This window comes from Apium graveolens, chromosome 8, assembly GCF_009905375.1.
Source record: "Apium graveolens cultivar Ventura chromosome 8, ASM990537v1, whole genome shotgun sequence".
In the NCBI taxonomy this organism is placed as follows: Eukaryota; Viridiplantae; Streptophyta; class Magnoliopsida; order Apiales; family Apiaceae; genus Apium; species Apium graveolens.
Window position 1 is genome coordinate 116,239,500 of NC_133654.1, and position 15,432 is coordinate 116,254,931.

A 15,432-nucleotide genomic window follows, 5' to 3' on the forward strand; every position below is an offset into this window, starting at 1 on the left:
GTTCTTCCAAACCACCTCGTTAAATATTGCAATTATTCCTTTTCACTGGAAACTTAGATTTAATGCAACCAACCAAGTGTGAGAGAATGGATTCTGAGCAAGTACAATAACAACATATTTGTTGGAATATAGTCTAAACTAAGTTATAATAAATATGTTGCTGTCAAGTTTTATGGCTGTCAACACGTGTTATATGCTTTTGAATGGGTCGTGTTCAATTTTAGAAATAGTAGGAGTGTTTTGAATAAGTGAAGTAGTGGTAGAATCTTTGTAGGAGTAAGTTGCTATTATTTAGCACGTAGTGTAGGTGGGTTATCTTTCTATTCTCCCTTATAAATCATTTCTTTTTATGTTAACAAATATACTAGTAGGCTTTTGTTTTCCTTTCAACGTATTACTCAACAGGTGTGTGTGTTAAGAACATCAGCCTGAAACCATATCAGAGTGATGTTCTTAACACACACAGTATATATAACACCTGTTTGAGTAATACGTTCAAAGGAAAACAAAATCCTACTGATATATTTCTGAACATAAAAAGAAATGAGTTACAAGGGAGAATATAAAGATAAGCCACCTACACTACGTGCTGAAAAATAGCAACTTACTCCTACAAAGACTCTCCCACTATTTCACTTATTCAAAACACTCCTACTATTTTCAAAACTGAACACGACCCATTCAAAAGCAAATAACACTTGTTGACAGCCACAAAACTTGACAACAACATATTTATTCTAACTTAGTTTAGACTATATTCCAACATGCTCCCGGTTGGTCTAAACTCCTTTCTGCAACTTCTTGACACCCAATAATGCGCACATTCTTTCAAACTTCAGAGTAGCCATTGCCTTGGTCAAGACATCTGATTTTTGATCTTCAGTCCTTAAATGCTTGATAACAATCTCCCCCCATTCCACACGTTCGCGTATAAAATAATAACGAACGTCAATATGCTTACTACGCCCATGAAAAATCGGATTCTTTGCCAAATTGATAACAGATTTGTTGTCAATATATATTGCGACAAGACCTTGTTTCCCACCTGTTAGCTGACTATGCAAGTTACGGAGCCATACTTCTTGGCAGCCTGTAGCAGTGGCTGCCATAAATTCAGCTTCACATGGGCTTAACGCCACACACCGTTGTTTTTGCGATACCCAGGTGATTAAACTCTCGTTCAAGTAAAAAGTAATGCCTCCCCTACTCCTTCGATCCTCAATATTCCCTGCCAAATCACTGTCGAAATACCCAGACAGGAGGTAGTTTCCTGAACCTTGCAAATATACCAACCCATAGTCAATAGTTCCCTTTACATACTGTAATATACGCTTGACTGCATTCTGATGGACCACTACTAGACGCTCAATGTATCTACTGATAATACCAACTGAAAATGCGAGACCAGGACGGGTGTTTACGAGGTACCTCAGCCCTCCCACTAAGGACTTAAACTAAGTAGGGTCCACAGCTTTCCCTTGCTTATCCTTGCAGAGCAACATGTTTGGCTCCGTCGGATACTTTACTGGATTGCATCCGGCCATACCACCTCTCTCGAGCAATTTCCTTGCATATGCTGACTGTTTAAGCTCCGTATAACCCTTCTATTAATTAACCTCGATGCCAAGATAATAAGTCAATTTTCCAAGATAATAACTCATATTCATTTGACACTTGAAGTCATTGATCATTGACATGCACGTTCAAGTTATCAGTAAGTCATTGGCGTATACACCAATAATCCGAGAACCAGCTACCTCCTTTTTGGTGTAAACGGCGTGCTCATTAGGACATTTAACAAAACCCAAGTACTCTAGAATTTTTTTTAATTTTGTATACCAAGCCCGAGGGGCCTGACGTAGCCCATACAACGCTTTGATTAACTTATAGACGAGGTGCTCTTGATTCTCTTTGAAAAACCCTTCTGGTTGACATACATACACTATTTCCAGCAAATCACCATTAAGAAATATTGTTTTAACGTCTAAGTGATGGACTTCTCACCCATTTTTTACTGCAAGCGCCAATAACAATCTTACTGTCTCCAAACGCGTTATCGGAGCGAATACCTCTTCAAAATCAATCCCCTACTTCTGGACATAACCGTTCGCGCCCAACCTAGTTTTATGCTTGATTACCTGACCACTGGAATCACGCTTTAACTTGTATACACATTTTAATCCTATCGCTTTATGATCTACTGGCAATTCTACAAGTTTTCAGGTATTGTTTTTTTCGATAGCGTCAATCTCCATATTCATAGCTTCCTTCCATGCTTTCTCTGTTGTTGTCTCTCTATAATTAGTTGGTTCTTCCACACCCAATAACATCAATTCATCTACAAGTCCAGTCTCCTCAGTTTCATCATACACTGCGCTTAATGAGCGAAATTTCCGGGGCTCAGTTTCATCACTTGTATCTCTTGGTGACATCGTATTTGACTGAAACTCATTCGATATTGCAGAAACTGTGTGGTACCCATCCATGCTGTCCATACTATCAATTCTTGGTGTAGATGGATCCTCCCCATTTGTTATGTCTCTTTATTCAGTACTCTGAGTTCCGAGAACAATAAATGGTCCTCGTTGATCTTGTGCCTCCTTTTGAGCATCCCATGACCAGCCTTTTCCCTCTTCAAAGATTACATTCATACTCATATGAACAGTGTTAGTATATGGGGCGTAGAGTCGATACGCCTTAGTTCCTGGTTCTTTTCCAAGGTGTATCACTGCTTTGCAGCGATTATCAAGTTTTGTGATGTGTACACTAGGTATTTTCATATGTGCCACACAACCAAAAACCCGTATGTGCCCAAGGTCTGGTTTCTTTTTAGTCCACACATCGTAAGGAGTCTTTCTGGATAGAGCTCGTGTTGGCAATCAGTTGATTACATAAACAACATGTTGAGCAGCTTCACCCCATAGTTTTGATGGCAAATGTCGTTCTTTAAGAGACACCTTATCATTGCCACGAATGTCCTGTTCTGACGCTCGACTACCCCGTTCTGCTGTGGGGAGTACGGAGCAGTGTAATGTTGAGAGATGCCCGAGTCATTACAATATGAATTGAATTTTTTTGAACAAAATTCCTCTCCCCGATTAGTTCTCAAGACCTGTATTTTTGTTTTCGAGTTCTTTTCAACTTTTACTCGAAATTTAATAAATGCATCCAACACTTCATCTTTGCTGGTCAACATGAATATCCACATAATTCGACTAAAATCATCTACCAAGAGAAGAAAATACCTATTTTCGGCTGTTGTGGCAGGTGTTATAGGACCACATAGGTCCCCATGGATCAATTCCAAAGCATATTTCACGTGAAAATTTGTCTGATTTGGAAATGATTTTCTTGTTTGTTTAGCCAACAAACACCCAGTACACACTCCTTTAGGTTCGACTATCTGTGGAAAACCATATGCCATCTTATTTGCAGACATCAGCCTCATCTCTTGAAAGTTTATATGCCCAAGACGTGCATGCCATAACCATGTTATTTCTTCGTTTTTTGTCATTAAACACTTTGATTTTCCTGTTTCAAGAATAATCTTATGGAGCCTATGTGCAGATCTCCTAAGTTTCATGAGTAGCCTTTGTTGCGCATCATAAACCCATAGGTGGTCACCCTTTAACACAATTTTATTAACAATTCTCTGACAATTGCCCAATAATTATGATATTATTACAGAGAGTGGGGATGTAATATACCTCTCGAAAGACCAGCTGCTCCCCATTCTTACATTTGAAAATTATTGACCCTTTCCCTTTGATGTCCACTGTCGATATGTCACCAAACTTGACTTGCCCCGTTATGTTTTCATCCAATTTCAGAAATTTTGAGTGCTGGCCTATTATATATGGTTGCTAGCTCCATTGTCCAAATACCAAACATTTGATTCGACCTTCTTACCTTCACTCTAATTCAGTCTTGGTACTACATTTCTCTCATTTAGCAGCAACTGACGTCTCTCTTTATTTTCATATTCTAACATAAGGAGTGTAGGCTCATCGTCATGAGTTTGTGTAAGGTTTGCTTCTGGTCCTTGTTCCTTATCACGTCGTGATTTACGGCACTCCGCATCATAGTGACCAAGTATATTGCAGTTAAAACTTCGCATTTTATTTCTATCTCATCATCCACGTCCTCCTTCCCTTGGATTATACGAGCTACTTCCTCTATTTCTTTGACCTTGAGACACGTCTGTCCCCATTTTCTTGGATCTCATTGCCCATTCCTCCTTAGTGAGTAATAGATGACCCTCATTGTTCTCCCATTTCAACCACTCATCTTCAGTTAACAGGAGTTTTCCACCACTAGCCTCAGTTTGTCCCCGTAACCTCTCTTCATGAGCCTTTAAAGACCCAATTATCTCATCCAAAGTCATTTTTTCTATATCACCAAATTGTTCAATCGCCGATATAATTTGTAGAAACTTTGAAGGGACAGCTCATAAATGTTTCTTCAACTCATAATCTTCTTTTATTGTCTCATCCATGGTATAGATATTAGTAACTAGGCCATTTAACCTTATGCAGAAATCATTTATCAGTTCTGTGTCCTTCATAGTCAAGGACTCACAGTCAGCCTTAAGCGTCTGAATTCGTTCCTTTTTAACCCGGTCTGCTCCCAGACATAATGTTTTCAGCATATCCCATGCTTCTATGGCCGTTTGCTTGTCTGCAATTGTGAGTAACATGTCCTCTAGAATACTTTGATAAATTGCAGCTAGTGTCGTTTTGTCTGTCTTCTCCTCTATCGTGGCCTTAGCACCTTTAGGCTCCACTACACTCCACACCCCATGAGCTTGCATAAAAACTATCATCTTTAACGAACATGCTGTGTAATTACTCCTTGTTAGTATCGGGTAATTCAGACCTACTGCATTCTCCTTAATTTTAGTTATCTCCATCGTATTTTCTTTTGTCATACACTGAACGTAGCTCTGATACCATATATATATTATGTGCGTTAAGAACATCAGCCTGAAACCATCATTAGGAAGCCTCAAAACATTTGCAGGTTTTTCAAATAAAACTGAAATCTTCACTTTAATAATATCAAAGTGATTTTGATAATTTTCAATACTTTGTCATTAAATCTTTGGTAATTGAGAAAACGAGGCTTCAATGACAATTTCAATCTCAACAAGAATGAGAACTAGAAAAAAAGTATCAACACTAATATTGTACACACACAATATGATACAATAATAAAAATCTGAATCATTAGTCTTATATGAATGCTCTCAATCAATATATCAAAAAGTTAGTACCAAATAAATAATTAATTTTGATGGGAATCATAAGACAGTATGCCGCTGTAATATATGCGAATTTTGAATATTTTAAATAAAAATAAAATAATAATAATAATAATAATAATGATGATAATAATAATAATAAAGAATTTGATTTAAATTAGAATTAGAATTATAAAAGATTTTGTAATCGAGTAAGTAGTAATTATATTAAAAAATGGGAGTAGTTATAAAACCTATATATTGTTGACATGACCCTTAATTAAACAAATTTATGTTTTATTAAAACCCTAAAATGTAGTGGAAAGAGATAGAGCCGGAGAACCGAAAAGGAAAAGAAGTAGAGCAAAATAAAGGGGTTAATTCGCTTTTAGCTTTCAAGCTCTTAAAAGTTCAAGTAACCATATTCATAAATTAGTTCAATTATTGCCAATAAAGTCTCAAGCTATTACTTGTCATCAATTATGTGATTCGTTTTTGTACCTAAATAGATATTCCAAGACTATAATATAATTTTCCATGCTAGTTGGTGTCCCGATTAGTTAAACTTTAATGTCTACATGTAACTTCATATATTAAAAGAGATGATAATTCTTAATATTTAAATAAATTAGGCATGACATGTTAATATTTAATTAACCAAATTTGTGGCACGGTTGTTTATGTATAGTCCAAAATAATATATTATATATTTTGAAGTGAATGAACTCTGCTTAATTATTAAGTCTATTAGAAACAGTAATATTGGTTTTAATATTAAAGTTAAGGTAGTTATAAAAGTAAGTCTGGAGCTTCGATGCAATTTGTACAGGTGAGTGGTTCAGGCCAGTGTTAACTAAGTTACAGATAATTAATATTTTGGTAGGAGGGATGAGTTTAATTATTGAATTTAGTAAGAATGCACATTAACGAAACTATATTTTATGGTTTAGATTAAGAACCCACAAATTAGCGGATAAGTTGAGGATATCGTTAGCAAATTTAGTTACAGGTTTTGAGGTACGGATTATGTCCCATTTTTATTCAGTACTCTTCTTCTTAGAAATTAAATATTTTTCATTTTTATTCGCTCCGTCAATATTGTTTGGTTATTTTGACTCCCAAAATTGGTTTTAAAATTATTTATGACACCGTCTGCTTTGAAATCTGAATTTTTTGTCTCATGTGATTTTTAAATTTTACGAAAAATATTATTTTTAATTTGAACCCTTAGCGTGATATATGGTATACCGACTTAACCAGCTGTAGGGTTACTACAACCATGTCATTACGACACCAATGGCATGACACTTCCATGACAGTGTGATTGGTCACGACGTATCCTTCTGTTAGCTCCTGGGAGGAGCTTTTGCACATTTGATATTTGTTCACGATACGTAGGTGCACCCAGAGTTTGATTTATGATTTGGTTTATGGTGATGTTGTATATATTGTACACGTTATCCATTCTGTTGCACGCACCTATGATGTGTGTATTTGTATCTTTTCTGATCTCGATATAAAATATCCTAACCCCTCGTTATTTCAGCCTTACTAATTTTTAAAATTATTGATTTATTATAAATTACAGATTATTTATTTCCGATCCCTTATTTTATAAACTGTATTTCAAATCCGTACTGGGCGTTTGGCTGATGTCGTATTCTTTTTCTGGCAGGTGCTTAGGGGGGTGTGGGACTGTGTGATGGGGAGTTACCCCATTTATCGATTAGGATTTCAAATTTTATTATTATCTAGACTAAATTATTTAAATAGAGATTTCTATATTTATATTATTGGTTTAGAAAGTTTGGAGATTTATTATTATTTTGGAGATTTTAGACTGTTTAATTGTGTTAAGAAATATATTAGTGCTCTCTTTGCAGTTTTATGGATTTTAAGTAATATCTCCTTTTGTTATTAATAAGGGGGTGTTACAACTGCCACCCATGATAAGGCTAATAGCAGCACTGCATCATGCTTCGATGAAAAGTGTGTCATAGTATATTCACTGGCTAGACCGCTCCCACACATGTTTAATGTTAACCACCTCATCTTAAAATACTTTAATAAAGGAGCCCAATCAATCGATATCCTTAATAATTCAATTACCCCATTTGACATGGTGACCAATAATCTCAAAATAAATTCTGAATTTACAATAGTGAGAACATTTGCATAATTTAAAATCTAACATATGGATATGTAAAAATATCTAACTATTCAGAATATAGAATAGTGAAAGAGGTCCTGCAAAATCAGAACATAACACATTCATATGTAAAATATTTAGTTATTCTAAAAGTAAAATGAGGGAGGAATGCTTGCATTTGTTCCTTATAAACTAAACACTTTATCTGATTTTGACGTCTCAAAACATCACCATCTTCTATCCCCCGTAAATTTATGATCTAAAGCTGATGCGGTTTGTATAAGTTTGTTAAATAACAATATTTAACTTTACTAGTCATCCATATGTCTTGTTCTAATAATTAAAACATACAATTTAATCATCAAAATGATGATTATTTGACAAACTTCTTGTCTAAAACTACATCATCTACCGATTTGTAGATAATAAAAAAATTATACACAGTAACATGGAACCACGTAGTAATTCGTCAAATGGTTCAGTTTGATATGTTTAAAACCGAAATTCATTTCATATTAACATGTGACTCATAATCTATTTTGAAATAAACCACCTTTGGATACAAAATAATATAGGTTAAATGTATTTTTAGTGAAAACTTCATCTTTTCATCCATCCTTCTAGTTTGTGCTTTTATCTCATTAGTTAAAGAAACTTTGAACATTCTATTTTCATCAACTTAGAAGGCAACACAAGAAATAGTGGGGAAGATATTTTTTTTGTCATTATACTTATTAAATAATTTGGCATGGTATTTCAATGATATGATTTAGAGTAGGTGATCAAAATCCAATGCCACAATAAAATCAACTACATTTTTTTAAGTTTTCAATCAAATCATTGATTTAATTTAATATATATATAATCTTGATGCCATATTATGACTTCATAGGTGTGTGTAGGGAGATAGAACTCTAATGAATATTTGAATTTATTTCAACCTAATATTATCTAACAAGTAGAAAGTTAAAACCTAAATAAATAACATATCTAAATTTATATAAACACCTAATCTAATCTAACATACATACATATAACCATAATGTTTATTCACAAACTTTCTAATAATCATACCTACATTTATATAAATTTAAATACTAACTTTGTAAAGGACACACCTACTAGTACTTATAATAATTATATATTTTAACACCAACATTTAACATCTATGGTTAAGAATATACTTTACAATGTGCCAATTTGATACATCACATTAAATCAACAATTATTTTAACACTTTTTGAAAAAATTATTTAATCAAACTAAATATCATTTCAGTGCCAATTTTGTTTTTCTTAATCAGTACAACCTAACTTTCTATAAAATATAAACTACTTAACAAATAAAACTTTATACATTGTTTTGACTAAAAACACTAATTTTTACCTATAAATAGTCACTATGAATTTTAATACAGCACCATAATTTTCCAAAGAATACATGCTTTTGTGACCTATACAATTGATGATTAAACTACTTAACTATTTTATGTTTTATACCTCACAAAATTTACATATCTAAATATAAATATTTTTAATTAAATCAATTGACAATTGGTATGAACTCTTACATGCAACAAAGAGATATAGATCAATTTGACATTGAAATAGGCCAATTATTATCATTTATCATTTATATTTATTATTTTATTCTCAACTGTATGACCCAAAAATTATAAATTATAAATTAATATTTAAACACCAAAGATAAAGGTTAAGAAAAAATTATATACTTATTTTTCTTATTATATTTTTCAAAGTTATTATTTCCTAATGTTTATACACTTAACACACCAGTACACAAAGAACTATTTTTAAAATAATAGTTTTGTGACACCCAAACCCCACCCTTTGTGATTGAGGTAATCACAGTACCATTCTTGGCACACCTATATTAACATTACAAACTATAATATAATAATATAAACTAATAACGTTCACTGGAGGCCAATCTACATATGTAAGGACATGGAGCCTCCACACTTAATGTTTGTTACATACATAGTACAAATACTACTATAAGTAGAAAATAAGATACATGTAGTCTTAGTACATTATTACACCTGATGATAATATAAAAAATATATTATCTATTCCTTTTAGTTTTTTAAAAATTTTACCTAATTTTTTGATAACCTAAAATTATTGTACGTTTATAAAGATATATTTTTCCTACCAATTTCAACCTATATTATCTCTCTCTATATATAAGACAACATTTTTTAGTTTTTTAGGAAAATCAATTCATTCTGATCATTTTATATTATGATTTTATTAATATATTTGTAATTGTTATTAGGATAGGTGGTAGAGAATACTACATAGACTACTATGAGAGAAGGAACATTGACTTATAATATTGTTCAAAACCAATATTATAGCTCAATATTATCATTATAATTGTCTTTTAGATAAAAAACAAATCTATATCATAATACTAATATCACCACACATATACTACAATATTTTGTCTCTTACAATTTAACTTTAAGTACTTAAATGTTATCCAAGATATTAAATTTGGTGCCAGCAATGCCTTAAAACTACTATAAGATTTCAAATATGCACATATTATATTGTCATGACATATTACTTTCACATAACTATAATAAACCACATAATCTAATATATTTAACAATTTTACTATAGTAATGACTATTTATGGGATCATTAGTTCACTTATGCTAGAACACTTTTTGTAAAGAACACAACCTAAAAACAGATACGGCTAATAAAAAAATACTTAAAATTAAATATTTCACGAACACCATTTAACATATAGGTTTAAATATATATTTTACAGCCACACACTTATGCTAATTTTATATATAACATAAAATTCAATAATTGTTTCAACAATTTTAGAGGAAAAAATTTAGGCAAACTAAACATGATATTATTTTGGTGTGAATATATATATACATATAATTAAGTTCTATGTAGACACCATTAAGTTGGGGACAAAGATACCATTCATCTTTATTGTTTATCCATTTTTCTTATGGAGGTTAAATTATAAAAAAAAGAATCAATTATTATTTTAAATTAATAATACTTAAAAAAAAATTGTAAACCGGCGTGTATCACATAAGCTGGACATGGTTAATCCACTTTAGCACTAGAAATAACCTTAGTTAGTTTTGTTTATTCAATTTGAACTAAAATTTTGAACTAAAATATCAGAATTTAGCAAAGTTAGTTGGTTTATTTGGCCAATAAAAAGTTTAAAAGGTTAATATGTAAAAAAGTAACAAGTTTATTGGGTTTTTTTCCTAATAACTCTTTTCTTTTCTAAGGAGACTGGACCAATAAACGCCCCTTTCTACAATCTTAATATAGCATAACTTTTTCATCTTATCATTTATTCCGTTTTATTTTTTTCATGTTTAGTGTAGGTTAATTAAAATTGTTTGTAATATTCAAAGGAGCATAACAATTATATCACAAAGTAATATGCAAAGTTATAATAAAAATTAAATAGCTAAAATTTAATACAAGATAAATAAGTAGGGTTATTTATATATTATAATTTATTCAAAAGTTTTTATTTTTAATGTTATTGTTAATAAAAAATTATTTTGTTTAATTTTAATTAGAAGATAATTTGAATTATATGTGAAAGGGTTGAATACTAGGCAATTAATAATCAAAATTATTTAAAATTATTTTTGTTTTTTTAATAGTAAATTTATTTTGGTGTAATAAAATTATGAATCACTTTTCCTTTTTTATATTCAATTTTGATAAATATATCAAAAATAACAAATTCAATTTATGGGTAAAACTTTTTTATCATGTACCGTACATCAAACATTTTAATAAATTGTCGAATAATTTATTTGTTCATGTTCTGCAGTTTATATAGAGGATACCGGTACATATGCAAGATAACTATTTACGAGATAAAACATGTAGGTTCTTGTGCAAAAAAATTTGTATTTATGAATTTATTAAATAAGTTTTTTTGCCACACTCTATTATATGACATACTTAATAATATATAATTTAATGTTGTTATACTGGATGTCTATATGTTGTTCTTATAAATATAAATTTTATGTTTTGCATGTTAGTTATATTTAAAATTTATTTAAAATTACTACATTTCAAAATTAAAAATTTAATGTCCCTGGCCCCTTCATGTACATGCCCTTGGACAACACATCTTTTTTAATCTAATGGTGAGTACCAATTATTACGCGTCACCACAAGAACCCAACTCATATATATATATATATATATATATATGTATATAATAAATCTACTAATATTTAATAATTAACTATATTAACAACACTATTAAACATTTAGCTTACCAGAATATTTTCTAGAGTGAGAAGCTCCTCCTTCTCTCTAGAATTTCAATTTTCGGCCTAGCTACTACACACATCTAATATCCAATGCATGCTATTATCCACCAGTCCTTCCTTCTCTTTCTTCAACCTGAATTTTCTTCCAACCTTCATCTCGGTCCCTTTATTCACTCACTCTATACACGCTCTGTACTTTCTGCTTCCCGTCCTCATTACCTATATTTCAACACCCATATTTCATATCATCTTGATTCTCCATGGGGTCCCGAAATTCTGAAAACTCGGGTAGCATGAACTCGGAGGAATTTTTTAATTTCATTGGACACAACTACGTGGCTCCCCGTTTGTTAGCTCTTCCAGCAATTGATCATCAAGTTTTCTTGGCAGAAGCTGCTCGGAATAGTGAGTGGTCACCTACTACGGCTCAAAGAATTTATGAAGAAACAAGATTAATCTTGGATGGTGGTTCTACCAGGAATGACTCTCGCTGTGGCGTCCTCCAAACCCGAGTCAGAATTTTGGGGTCAACAACACAAACAAAATATATTAACCTGTATAAGGAATATTATTTATAATGACCCTGCTTCATAAAACCATGGATCACAACAGGTTAAAGTATGAAAACAAGCCTAAACCTTAATTTATTACATCGTACCAAATCCCGACTGACTTAACTTACAATTGATAATAAAGTCTTTCTTACAATCGTACTCTCTTTTCACTGCATGAAGCTCCTGCTAGCTCGATCCAACTTAAACCGGAACCTTAGCCCGCACTTTGGACTGAGGAACTTCTCTATCAACCATATCCTTTTTAACTGTAAAATATATAAAAAGTTTCACAAGGGTGAGCTAACTAGCTCAGCAAGTCAAAATAATAATAACTGAGGTTAAACAATAGTCAAATGAGATGATTCAGTGGATTCAAGTTTCTTTTTAACTAGTCATTAGAATTGGATATTCATTTTAAGTTTTAGAAACCAAGGTTAGGCTGCTAATTAGTCACGCACTAACCCCGAGCGAAGCACATAGCTCTGCTCTTACGAATTGGATCCAAGGCACACATTGGCCTAATTCGACCACGAATCTGGTATAACCACGAATCTGGTCCACATAAAGAAAACTATCCAATTCTAAAACAATTCAGTATAATAAACAAAGTAATTCAATAAGCCAGATCATAATCAACAGTAATAAAGCATTGGTATAAAAACGTAATGCGATTCATGAGTATCACAAGGGTATATCTGGATATGTAAAAGAAACGGTTTTCAGTTTGTTAAAGTATCAGGTATTAGTTTAGTAATGATTTTTCGAGGTATAGTTCTTTGATGTTATAAGGATTGGTTGGGATATAAAAGTTTCTGTGTTTTCAAACAATTTTCTTCCAGTGTTTGGTGTTTGGTAATTAAACATTTGGGGAGTAGTATCATATCTGTGTGGTTTGGTATCTGAGGTATCCATACGATTTAGTCCTTGGGATTTCCGAAATAGTGTATCAACAAAGGATGTTTTGCAAAGAATAAGGCTTACGGCTCAAGATCAAGAAAGAATCAGGGTTCAAGGGTAAATAGTTTAAAGCACTTGCATTATAAAACATGAGTTATGTTTAATAATAGCAACATGTTATGAAACAGTTCGAAAACATTGATAATATATTTTAGAGAAAAGTTCAGAAATACTTGCAAAGGCTCTAACGTCCAACCACTATATCACATTGGATTCGACTTCGACACTCTGGTCTTTCTGGTTGAAACTCTACTGAGCTCGTCGACTGACCACTAGGTTATCTTTAGTCCATCGTCCATTTTCAGGTTCCCGACTATAACCTACAAGGTCGAAATATCCTACGTTAGACGTCTAGGTATGCTTGACATATCCTCGATACTAATTCTTACCCAACGATATTCAAAACCAACTCATAATTATTCATATTAGAATAACACAGACAACAATTAGGGTTCATATTCTCAAAATCGATCTAGTGTTCGTTTTTAGAAAATACGTATACTCGTCATTTTACAAAATTAGGGTTATCGTGTATAAAACATACATATATGTATTTACTTATACTCGCTCGACGTCCCGATAATCCTCGGATACGCTCTCGTATTTCCGTAGTTCGATTTTCCGGAAATTGGATAGCGTGTTCTTTGTTTATCGGACTACCCGTCGATACAATTCGACTTCTCAATCAACAATAAATCTAATCAACTCAAATTCATAACCCAACCACGCAATCCAACAATCTCAAATAACTACAGCACAAAATTAATTTCATTTCACGAAATTATTCAATTAAATTTCCTGTGTAAAATAAATAATAATTAAAATCAGTACACTCCATCAAGAAGAAGCAAAATAGCAACCCGATTACACATCACAAATCGGCCGGAAAATGGCCAGAAACGTGAAGCAAAATCGGACAAGAACAGTAGGCACAAAGAACTGTACAACCCAGGCAACACAGACATGTATTTGACATGTACATACATATATAATACATGGACGAACACAACCACGGCCTCACCACCACCGCCTCGTCGGAAGCCGAGGAATTGCGGCAGACACCGCATGAATCACCGGGAAAAATGAGAATCACGACAAATAAACTGAGGAGCACATCCCTGACAGCTTACCGAACCATAACCATCGCGAGGGGAGGGGGAAAACCCGAGAGAAAAAAATCAAACCAGAGATATAGAAGAAAGAAAAGGGATGAGAACAATAGAGCTTATCCCCTTTTATTTCTGTATATATTTTTTTCTTGTTTGTTTGCTGCCCAACACGTGTCCACAAAATGGCTAAGCACTTGACACGTATACAATTAACACCCGACAGCAAAATTTTGTACCGTATTTTCGTAATTATCGGACTAGGGTGTGCGTAAAACAAATTCATAAAATTACGAAATAAGCTCAAAATTTTCTAAAAACCCCGAAACTAGTAAAATAAAATTTTCATAATTTTTAAAGCATTTTTGAAACGATATTTGTACACGCAATTCACAATTAACGAACCGAGTTGCCCTTAAAACAATTTCAAAAAATCATGAAACTAGTCTTATAATATTAGAAATATTCCGAAGTTTATAAAAACATAAATTTCGTAATTTTGAAACAATTTCTAAAATGCACTTTATGCCCGCTTTTATCAATTAAACGAATCGACACGCGGATAAAATTAATCCCAAAAATTCCCAAAATAATTTTAAAATTCCCGGAATATTCCCAACTTAAATAAATATGAGTTTCATAATTTTTGAAGAGTTCTTGAATTAAATATGGATTTATAAATAAAAGCATTCAGAAAATCATTTAAAGATAAATAATTAATAAAATATTGATTTCTCAATTTTATAAAATCCTAAAAATAATTATTGAAATTATAAAATTATAAAAATAATTTTAGAGACACTTCAAATATTTATACAAATAAAGTTGCATTAAATCCACTTTAAAAGTGGAACAATTCAATGTAATTCCTTAATTAATCACGTGAACTACCCGGTACATCATAAATCGCAACTAGATAAAAATCAAACAACACATACCGGTCAAACCAATACACATATTTTATTTAATAATTTCCATAATAATCACATATTTAAATAATTCAAAAATATATAGGTCGTTATATCCTTCCCCCTTAAAAGGATTATGTCCTAAGAATCTGATCTAGTTACACAAGTGATGATATTTGTCAAGCATATCTGACTCTAGATTCCAAGTAG